Here is a 9,868-nt window from a genome sequence, read left to right on the forward strand (position 1 = left end):
GATTTTGGGAATGCCCCTAGCCTCCTGCTACAGAACCAAAGTAGGGACATCCTGTTTTTCTTCAGCACGAGGCAGCCATCACAGGGGCACCTGACTAGCCATGGTTAATCAGGTGCTGCCATCCAGGTCCCTCTATCTTGAGCACCACAAGGATGTCAGGACATTAAAAACAGGGTCATAGCAGCATCAGTAGCATCTGACCCGATGGGAATCTGGTAGCTTGTGGCGAGACAGCTAATTACATTATGGTCTGTGATCCCATGGAATGAAGTGCCCAGCGAGGACAAGACATTGGGGAACTGCTTCGTAGCTGCTGTAGAACAAAATGAAGGCATGAGAACTTCAAGGACTGCTAGTTGAGGTCAGGGCAGGGAGAGAAGCCCAGGGATCTTCTATGACTATAAACATTTCTTGCATTCACAGTACTAAAATAGTCAAGTGAAACAATACTTGATTGTGCAGTTACCAAGTAACCAAGTTACCAAGCAGTTACCAAGTTACCAATAATCAGTTGAATTCAGATTCAGTTTTGTGGGGGTTTTTTTGTTTTTTTGCTGTGAAGGTAAGGAAATTTGGGAGGCAAAGAGCAGGGTGTATAGTTCTGGGATGTGTAAATTTATGAGGATTTGAAGGATTCTGAGTCTCAGGACATAACCTGGAGCACTGTGGGTGGAAGTGGAGTATTTTGATGATCAGTCAAGAAAAGGAGAACCTAGTTTCAGAAATGATCAAATCTTATTGATGTGGGTTCAGTCAACAGAGACTCTGAATTTAGTATTTTGGTTTGAGCTGCTGCGAGTGGTTTTAATTGTTTGGCTGGTTGAAGAAATAATTTGACAATCGACCCACTTGGAACTCCATTAATATATAATGTAAAAGGAAGAACCCAATATCTTTAGGAAATAGAAATGCTGGCGTGGATTCACCTTGTAAGAACCTTCACAAGGCTTCACTGTTCCCAGAGAAGATCCATAACCCAGTCCCTTAACTGAGCCTTTGATAGGTGAAAGAAATACACTCCCAGTTATTTTACTGGCTCTTTGAAAGATTGGAGCTGGAAAGATCCTTTGGTTGCAGAAGCCAAGTAATGTCAATTAACCAGTACAAGCCGAGTGGACTTGGTCAGCACATGAGGTAATAGAGCTGGCATGACAGAATGATCTTCGCCTCAGATCATAAGCAATAATTCAGTGGTGCTGGGGTCCTCGGGACCAAGGTAAATGAAGTAAATGCTACTTCATTAGTATAACCAAAAAACTCCCAAGTGTGGCCTCCAAGAGGCTTGACCATCATGGCTTAAAGCACTGTTTTTCTCCCTTGATTTCTGTGGATCAGAATCTGTGGATCTCTAGCTCGCGGGGTCTAGCTAGGAGCCATGTGCACAGTGGCGATCGGAGAGGGGCTGGGGCTGGAAGAGCAGAGCACTGACACAGCCAGGGGACAGCGGGAGAGCTCCATGAAGTCTCAGGGCCTCTCCAAGCGGTGTCTGCATGGGCTAGTGGGGGCTTCCATGCAGCATGGCCGCCCCGGGGCGGTCAGGACGAAGGCTTCAAGATCCAAGTATCCCAGAGAGGCAGAAACTATATTCCCTTTAGTGGTGGTCTCAGAAGTTACTGTGTGTCACCTCTGGCATACTCTACTGGTTGAAACAGTCACAAAAGCCCTCCAGTTTCAAGGGGAGAGGATATAGATCCCACCTGTCACAGGGAGACAAGGGGAACACAGTGAAAAAGGCATTTGAGTTGAAAGATATCGTGGCCATTTTTCCAAAAAAAAAAAAAAAAAGAACCAAACCTAATTACCCCTGGTGGAGCTGAGGGTTTGAGGGTCAGGAACTGCTGATTTACATAACCGGCCCACGCTACTGTTTGTTTTTATAACCATGGGTAGTTACTCTTTTGATTAAAAAATGAAATGAAAAAACATCAAAATCACCAAAAGACAAAGCAATTGCATGGTTAAAAAAATCATATCAGATATTATCTAAACCATGTAAGATAATATGCATGAAGAAAAAAAGCAGGGGTATGACAGAAGTCTCATTTCGCTTAGAATTTATACATACTTGGCTTCGCCTCTAATGTGCTTGCCCTCAAGAAGCATATAGTTCAGCTAAACAGACAAATGAATCAGCAATTAGAGCGCAGCGCTTTGAGTTCAGTGACAGACATGCGTGGGGACCACGCAAATACGGAGGACCAGCATTGAAAGAAGGCTAGAAGTAGAGGGGCAGAGAACCTCATCTGCCGTCCTTGGGGGGTGAATATTCAACTTTTTATTCTGAAACTAATAATGGGAAAGATTAAGCATTCATTCACCCTTCATTCTTAGGAGGAACAGTAATTTATACCAAGTTGACAGAAAGCTAGTGCTTTTCCTCTCTCCCTCTTCCTGTCTCCCCTTTCTTCCCTCCCTCCCTCTCTCTCTGCTGTAGAGAGAACAGCAAAATGTAGCCAATTTTCATTGGCAACCCCAATGAAATAATTGACCCAGGCAAATATCAATGGATGCTAAAACTATCGCATGAAACACAGAATATTTACACGGGATTTGTTTGCTATGTTTCCTCAATGACAAACCACTCAAAATCAATGTCAGCTTAAAATACCATTTATTTTTTTTCTCGTGACTGCAAATTAGGCAGAGCTCCATGGAGAGGGCTTGCCTCTGCTTCATGTGGTGTTGGCTCGGGTGGCTTGACTGGGCTAAAGAATTCAAGATGGCTTCACTCCTATCTCCAGTGCCTCCTGCTGAGCTGGCGGGACCTCTCTCTGCTTTGTGGTCTCTTATCGTTCAGTAGTCCAGCCTGAGTTTCTTTACTTGGCAGCTTGAACCCAAGAGGGCAAAAAGAGAAGCTACAAGGCCTCTTAAGGCCTAGGCCCCAAAATAAGGATAAACCACTTCCACCACCCTCTAATTATTTAAACTGACTTACGAGGCCAGTCCAGATTCAAGGGATGAAAAAGATTTCTACCTTTTTTTTTTTTAAGATTTTATTTATTTATTTGACACAGAGAGCACAAGCCGGGGGAAGGGCAGAGGAAGAGGGAGAAGCAGGCTCCCCGCTGAGCAGGAAGCCAGACATGGGGCTCGATCCCAGGATCCTGGGATCATGACCTGAGCCGGAGGCAGACGCCTAACGACTGAGCCACCCAGGTGCCCCAGATTTCTACCTCTTGATGGGAGGAGCAGAGCATGCTAACAGAAATGGGAGGAATTATTGGTGACAATCTGCCAGCATTTCATGGTATTACTCCCAGATGACTTGCTGATTACAGAGGGGAATGTGACCTTTACAATGGAGAGGTATGCTTGTCACCACCTTACCCAAGAAGTCCAATTAAATTGAGCATCACTTGTAGTGGACAAACTAACATGAGCTCCTGGGCAGGATGCAATACAAAATCGGCATATGAAGTGTTCCTACCAAAAATGTGTCATCTGAATCTAATCAAGCCATAGACCTAACTGCTGGGTTCCAGAAAATTCAAGGGACAGAGAAATAACATCAGGAAGAACCAATCAGGCAAAAGAGAATATAGGGTATCTACTAGAAAACTGGCCTGGTCCCCAACAAGTGGATACCATTAAACAAAATAAAAGGTTGGGGGACTCTTCTAGATTAAAAGAAACTGAAGACACATAACCCAATAACCCAATGTAATATGTGAAGCTTGACTGGAACCTGGTTTTGTTGGGGGGGCGGGGAGAAAACAGCTGTAAAAACCAACTAGAAGGTAACTGAAAAAATACAAATATGAACTAGATATCAGATATTATGGCATTGTTACTGTATTGGGTGGGATAATTGTACTGTGGTTATATTGGTGTGTATTGCACCGTTATTTTTGGATGACACGTCCCAAAACATACACATATAAGGATGAGAGATGAAAAGTCCCTGAAGTCTACAACTTACTTTGAAGTCATGTAGAGCAAATGTGACTAATAAATAAGACTGAAGGATTAAAGATCATTTCTGAAGGAGGTGAAGCTTGGGGCTAGTTTGAAAGACACATAGCGGTAGAATCCATCACTGACGATTTCCCAAGCACTAACACAGACCCACAGGTAGTCTATGAACAAGATCATGGAACTGCCTTTGTTATGTACAACTGAACACTATTCCGGCCATCATGGCAAGACATTTGGATGTAGGCAGTCCTTGATATGGGAAGAGTTGTGTCTTGGAAAGTTGCCAGAACTCCAAGACTTCTATCCTGTTTTCCCAAAGACTTCTAAAAAAATTGTCAATGGATTCTTAGCAGAATTATTTATGGCCTAAGACATCACACAGTGCAATAGTAAAAGGCTTCCGTATTCTTAATTGCAACATATGATGGTCTTAGGCCATAAAGAATTCCTTTAAAAATCCACTGACAATTTTAGAGAAACCTTTGAAAATTCTGTATTAAAGAAAAAGGGATTACATGAAAAAATATCAACATGCAACAGAGCTCTGGATTATTAAATGAAAACATTAAAACTGAAAATGGAAGAAATTGGTAGCAACCGCATGACAGTAGATAGGGTGGTGTAAAAATGGTTAACAGGTGTAGTATGGAGCCCAGCACTGGCCAATCAGAACAGCAGGCTGCTATCAGCCCCTGCTTCTCTCCAAGGGGATAGTACACACACAGACACACACACACACACACACATACACACATGCTCGTACACATGTGTGCGCCATCTTTCCTCTAAGAACATTAGTTCTCACAGATTCCTTCTGCTCTAGGTTTGACTACAAAGTAAGGGAAAACCTTTGACATTTTTCTATTACTTTAGGGGATGTTGAAAATCCGGGCGCTCACGTAGGCCAAGTCTAAATTTCAGTTCACACATTCCAATAGGCAAATATAATACCGTCTTTCTACATCATCATTCAATCAAATCTAAATCTGCTGTTAATTCTCTATCAGGCCTCCTCCCCAAAGGATTGCAGGAAGGGCCAAGAGGCTTCTCTGGTGCTCAGACAGGAGATAAATCTCTAGTGCAGCAAGTAAATCTATTACTGGCATTCTTACTGCTTACGTCCAGAGACGTTCCTCAGCAATCCCCTTCCATGCCAGGGACACAATAGAAGAATCTTTGCAGAAGACTGGAAGCCTCAGTGGCATCCTGTCTAAGGTTTGGCCACTGGTGTGTGTGGGTGGCTCCAACCCTAAGACCTTGTGAGGTGAGAGATTTTCTATTTTTAAGTGTCCAATTCAGTGGCATTAAGTACATTCACACTATTGTGCGACCATCATCACCACCGATTTCCAGAATTTTCATCAACCTGAACAGAAACTCTCTATTAAATAATAACTTCCCCACCTCCCCCAGCCCCTGGTGACCACTATTCTACTTTCTTCCTCTATGAATTTGCCTATTTTAACTACGTCATATAAATGGACTCATACACCATGTGTTCTTTTGTATGTGGCTTATTTCACCTGGCCCAGTACCTTCAAGGCCCATCCATGTTGTGGCATGTTATCAGAACTTCATTTGTTCAAGTTGAATAATATGCCATTGTATGTACATATATGCCACATTTTGTTTATCCATTTATCTGCTAATGAACATTTGTGTTGTTTCCACCTTTGACTATCGTGAGTAATGCTGCTAAGGACATGGGTATTCAAGGATCTGTTTGACTCCCTTTTGGGTATATACCTAGGCGTGGAATTGCTAGGTATATAGAATCATCATATGGTGAATCATCATGTGGTCATTCCAAGTTTAACTTTTTGAGAAACCACAACAGTGATGGCACCACTTTGCATTCCCACCACCAGTGCATGAGGGTTCCAGTTTTGCCACATCTTTACCAACACTTGTTATTGTCCATTTTTGTTTTGTTTCGATTTTTTTTAATAGTCATCCTAATGGATGTGAAGTGTATTTGTTATTTTTCAAATCAGAAAAAAAATGTTGTCATCAACAATTTCTAAGGACCAAGAATGAGGTGATTTGGGATGATGACTGCAGGTATGTAACCCCATCAAAAACCTCTGCTACTCATCAGTCAGTCATGTTAAGATGATCTTTACAACAGTTTTGATATTTTTTCACCATGGATATCTTTTGCATTAATTTTTTCACAATTGTCTTAAAACATTGTTTATGTTGATGACTGGTTATTTTGAAATCCCACCAAACTTTGTTCCTGAGTCAAGTGCATCAGTTGCTTCCCCCTTCTCTTGTCCTGCCATGTTTGTAGACTGGAAGTATGGTTGAAGTTACCAGAAGTAATGTCAAATTTAGTTGACTAGGACTTCTTTTTGCTAAACCTTTCAAATGAACAGTCACACATATATTACACTACAGCTTTTGAGAAAAGAGTTCCTACTCATGCGCAGAAAAGCACCATTTAGTACTTTATGTAGCAACAAAGGGTATCACTGGGGGAATTTCCTAAATAACTCTTACACCGAATGTAAGCTTTTTTGTACTTGGATCTAAATTCTAACCAGGTTTATTTAACCTTTTGGATAATTCAAATGCTAGAATTTGAGGAAAGTACACATTACGTTTTCTAATACCTAAGAAGGAAAGTTGCCAGATAAGGGTTGGGTGTTATGTGTTGTTACAAGCTGGATTCTCCAGAAGCCAACAAGAGGAGTTTGAGGGGCAAAATGTTTACTACAGATCATCCCCTATGAACAGAAGGGGGTGGAAGTAGAACTAGGCAAAAAAGAAGTCAAAATCTACAATTTGAGTAGGGCTCAGCATGGATGGTTCATCTCTGCTGGTGAGGTGTCACTAGGGGATGGAGAATGACATTTCAAAATGGCTCACTCACTCAGCTGGCAAGTTGGTGTTAACGATTGGCTGGGAACTCAACTGGGGCTGCACACTGGAGGCCTCAGTTCTTCACAAGGACATCTCCAGAGACTGCTTGAGCTTATTCAGAGGATCATGGATGAGTTCTCAGGCTTAATGTTCCAAGAAAACCAGGGAGAAGGTACGTGGCCTCTTGGAATCTACTGTTGTAAGTCCTGCAGTGTCATTTCTGCCACAGTCGATTGGTCAAAGCAGGCCAAAGGCCAACCCGGTTTCAAGGAGAGGGGACATAAATCCCACCACTCAATGGAATGAGTGTCACATTATAAAAGAGCGTATGGGGGTGCCTGCGTCGTCCAATCGGTTCAGTGTCTGCCTTCAGCTCAGGTCATGATCCCAGGGTCCTGGGATCGAGTCCCTCGACAGGCACTCTGCTCAGCAGGGAGCCTGCTTCTCCCTCTGCCCTCTGCCTGCCACTCTGCCTTCTTGTGCGCACGCTATCTCTCTGTCAAATAAATAAATAAATAAAATCTTTTTAAAAAAATAAAATAAAAGAGTGTGTGGGATTGGAGATGTTGTGGCAGTCATCTTTGGAAAATAGAGTTCACTACAAAAATAATTCTCTAGATGAACCACTTTTATGCATACTTTTGACAAAGAGCCTAACAGTTTCATCATTCTTTTTCTCTATATTATGACTATATTTATTATTTTTAAGTCTGTGGACTCTCACAGCCAATCATTAAAGCTTGCATTTTGCACGTGTTTGCTTTGGTTAGGTGTCATTTTATTTTCCTGATTGGTTTGCCACAGAGAGGAGATAAAAAAGGAAACTGGACATTCAACACAGTTTGAGGAGCACTGCTGAACGCCCTGATCTCAGCCCCGAGCGACAAGGGCAGGGCTGCCTGAGGGGCGTCAACTGGCCCTGCGGCATGCGGAACACTTGTGACCTGGATGTAGCACATGCTGTAGTAGCAGGAGACAATGTGGACCCTTCATCAGTCAGGAGTGTTAGCTTCCCTCTTCGTTTCTTCAGGTCTGTCATTAGGAAAGTTGGTATTGTTTTGTTTGCCTCTGTAATTATTCCTCTTTTGGCTCCATATCCCTCTACTGTCTTACCCCTTTCCCATAAACAACAATAAAATGTACATACTTCCTCTTCTTCCCAACTCACTTGATTTGAATCAATACTTCTTCATGTTTACCTTTGTGGTGTTAAATGTTTATACTTCTATGACTTGACTTGTCAGCTTGAAATAGTATCTTTGGATTTCAGTTATAAATGACACCATTCATAAAGTCACTCCTCCCTTCTGCATCTTCCTTCCCCTCCTAAAATGCGTTTCTTTTATTATTTTTCCATTGTTAAGGTATATACCAATTACATAGTATTCTGTTCCCTAGCCCCTACATTTGTTTTAGTCCTTGTTCTACTGTATATTCATTTCTGAAATTCTCAAAAGGTAGTGCCATACTTTTCCAGTCAACTTTTTTTTTTTTAAAGATTTTATTTATTTATTTGACAGAGAGAGACAGCGAGAGAGGGAACACAAACAGGGAGACTGGGAGAGGGAGAAGCAGGCTTCCCGCCCAACAGGGAGCCCGATGCGGGGCTCAATTCCAGGACCCTGGGATCATGACCTGAGCCAAATCAGACGCTTAACTACTGAGCCACCCAGGTGCCCCTCCAGTCATCTTTCAGCTGGCCACATACTAAATGTTTGTGTTCCCCAAAATTCGTATGTGAAATCTCAATGCCCAACAGGATGGCATGTGGAGGTGGGCCGTTGACAGGTGAGTTTGGTCTCATGAATGGGATTAGCGCTCTTCTAAAAGAGACTCCCTTCCCCCTTCTGCCGTGTGAGGACACAGTGAACAGACACTGTCTATGAACAAGGAAGTGGGACCTTACCAAACACGGCGTCTGCCAGCACCTTGATTTTGGACTTCCCAGCCTCCAGAACCGTGAGAAATAAACTCTGTTGTTGATAAGCCACCAAATCTGTAATATTGTTTTATAGCAGCCTAAATGGATTAGGAGCCTTAATACTTTCCTCAAGAAACACTCATGGGAAAAACATTTCCTTATTTATTACATGTTCAGTGGGTGAAATACAGATTAGCTGGGTACAAAACCTAGGCTCAACATTCTTTCCTTGAGGATCTTAGAGATGTATCTTTGTTCTCATGTGTTGACTGTCACCATGGAGAAATCTGAAACTAGCCTGATCTCTTTTATAAATAAGTGACCTGAATTTTTTGCCTGACTGACCAAAGTTGTCATTCTTTGAAAATCCAGTGTTTTTTTTCTAACGGTTTTATAGTTTTACATTTATGTCCATGATTCCTTCTGCATTAGTCAGGGCTCTCCAGAAACAGAACCAATGGAAAATTGATTGGTTGACTGATTGATTTTAAGGAATTGGCTTACATGATTCTGGAATCTGTCAAGTTCCAAGATCTACAGGTGAGTTGGCAAGCTGCAGGCCTGGAAAGAGCCAAGATTTCAACTCAAGTCCAAAGGCAAGAAAAAAAGCCGATGTTCCAGTTCAAAGGCCAGCAGGCAGAAATAATTCTCTGTTACGTGGTGGAGGGTCAGCCTTGGGTAGGCCTTCAACAGATTGGTTGGGACCCACCCACACTGGGAAGGCCAATCTGCTTTATTCAGTCTACTGATTTAAATGTTTATCTCACTATACACACTCTTGCAGAAAAACCCAGAATACTGTTTGACAAAACAGTATGGTCTAGTTATATTGATGTATAAAATTAACTATTATGCCATCTGAATTAATTTTTGTGGAAGGTGGAATGTTCAGGTTGAGGTTCATCTTTTTGTCTATAGATGCCCAATTGTCCCAGCACCATTTATTAAAAAGGCTACCTTTCCCTCTATTAAATTTCTTTTCAGGGGTGCCTGGGTGGCTCAGTCGTTAGGCGTCTGCCTTCGGCTCGGGTCAGGATCCCGGGGTCCTGGGATTGAGCCCCGCATCGGGCTCTCTGCTCCGTGGGAAGCCTGCTTCTCCCTCTCCCACTCTCCCGGCTTGTGTTCCCTCTCTCGCTGTGTCTCTCTCTGTCAAATAAATAAATAAAA

This window comes from Eumetopias jubatus, unplaced genomic scaffold, assembly GCF_037043125.1.
Source record: "Eumetopias jubatus isolate StellerSeaLion01/CBP00866 unplaced genomic scaffold, mEumJub1_p1.0 scaffold_16, whole genome shotgun sequence".
Taxonomy (NCBI): domain Eukaryota; kingdom Metazoa; phylum Chordata; class Mammalia; order Carnivora; family Otariidae; genus Eumetopias; species Eumetopias jubatus.